Genomic DNA, 2,038 nt, shown 5'->3' on the forward strand with positions numbered 1-2,038 from the left:
TTTAACACATTAAACTTCTTATAAGGTTTCTGTCAAGAAGGATTAGCAGGGAGTTGACAGATTTCTATTAGGGCTGCCGTGAACTTTTAATACCCACCAATCAGATCTGTGTGTGTGCGTCTCCCATAGATCCTTACGGGTTCTGTTACTTTACATTTCTTCCATAGCTGCCATTACCATATATTCTCGCAAAATTGCATACTTGTATAAGCCCCACCACATCCCTTTGTCTAAAGTGCTAAAATCAAGAAAAGGATCCCCAGACAGATCCTAATGTTTACCTTCTCCCCAGGGACTTGAAAATGCTTCACATACATTAATTAGGCTTCCCACCATCCTGCTGAGGAGGGTATTGTTAGGACACAAACTGTGTTATGACAGATGGCTTGGACTAGAGGCACCTCAGGTAGAAAAAGCCTAGGGGCTGGCAGAGGAGGGGGGAATAGAGTGTTCTAAAATGCTCCAGGATCAAATGGGGACAGACCAGGTGATTGGAGACCAAGAGGTGAAAGGAGAGAGAGAGAGGGGCTGTTCCTAGGTAGCAGGGCAGTGAGAACTGAACTGAGGTTTCTGCAGCAGGATTACTTGTGTGCATTTTGGTGCACCGCTGCCTGAGAGTATGTCTATACTGCAATCACAGGGTGTGATTACAGCACAAGGAGACACATCTGCACTAGCTTTCTTCCTGGTAGCTCACAGTCCAGAGCAGTGAAGCCGTGGCAGTTCACATGCTTTAGCAGGGGATGTTCAAACCTGCCAGAAACCCTCTTTTTTGTTGTTTTTTTTCCCCTTCAGGGCTCAACTCAAAGACTCTGGGATCAGAGCTAGCTCCATGAAAGCCAGCTCGGGCATGCCAACAGTCACATCCCAGGTGCAGTGTAGACATACCCCAAGATCAACAAAGGTGATGTACATCATGTACACAAACACAACATGGTGCCTCATGTAAACAACCAACATCAGCTGCACAGGCCGGCCGGCCGGCCAGCCCTTGGAGGAGAGCTGGGCTCAGCCTTGCCCCGGCCTTAGCAGCTAGCCCCCAGCCATCTTGAGGAGCTGGCTAATTAGTGACCCCAGCCGGGTGTGATGAGGCCTAGTGGAGCTGCCGGCGCTACCGGGCCCTGAAGCGGCACCTGAAGCTGCTGATCTACTAGCAGGAGTGTTTCCAGGAGGAGCGTTGCAAGGCCCAGAGGAAGCTGCTGAAGCACGAGCGGGATAAAAGCTGCTGCAGCACGAGCACGTGGACGAGGAATCGTCCGACTTGGAGGCCACAGCCTCCTCAAAGAACAGTGATGGGGATGGGCCAAAGGGGCAGAGCCACAGCCACTGAAGGGGAAGCGGAGCCCCCAGCTTGGCGGAGCCTCGTCCCCATCGTCCTCTGGCCTCTCTCTCCAGGCGACCTTGGGCTTCCTCCTACAGGGCTCGGGGGCGCCCTCCCCCTACCTAAGCTCACTGGCCTCCCCCCCTACAGCCCGTTCCCCTCTGAGTACCTGGCACCAGAGCCCTGTGCCCCCCGAGTGCCCGCCCCAAGTGACGGGCCAAAGGCACCCGCAAGCTAAAGATGTCCCTGACACTGGCAACCCATCCTGACTGCTCAGTGGTGGGGGGTCTCCTCTTCTCCTCGCTCCAGGGGGGCTCCCTGGCCTCCCTCTCCTCCAAGCTCCCGCCCCCCACCATTCTCAGCACCGTGCCTCAGCAAATGTTCCGTGACGCGGGGAAGGGGAGTGGTGAAGACCCCCTGAACGGGGATGATGAGCTTGTCATAGATATCCTGGAATAGGGGAGTTTGGGGGGCAGCCTCCCAGATACACACATCTCAGCACTGTGGTGGGGGCCCCAAGAGGCCCCCCAAGTTTATTTCACATCCATTCCGGTGGCATTAACAGGCTCCAGACATGCAAATTAACCAAATAAACAGGATTTTGGTATTAAAAAAAAAATAAGAAAATGAAAGACTGACCCCCAGCTGTGGTGGGGCAGCAGGGTGAGTGCTACTTAAACAGAGCTGGCAAGTCAGTAGAGGGGGAGACCCTGAAGG

At 53.9% G+C, this 2,038-nt stretch overlaps 1 pseudogene; it reads left to right on the forward strand.

The window, feature by feature from the left end:
- The first annotated feature begins 457 nt into the window (after positions 1 to 457).
- LOC140916453 (INO80 complex subunit E-like) lies at positions 458 to 1,834 on the forward strand (annotated as a pseudogene).
- Positions 1,835 to 2,038: the final 204 nt, after the last annotated feature.

This window comes from Lepidochelys kempii, chromosome 8 (genome assembly GCF_965140265.1).
Source record: "Lepidochelys kempii isolate rLepKem1 chromosome 8, rLepKem1.hap2, whole genome shotgun sequence".
Lineage (NCBI taxonomy): Eukaryota > Metazoa > Chordata > Testudines > Cheloniidae > Lepidochelys > Lepidochelys kempii.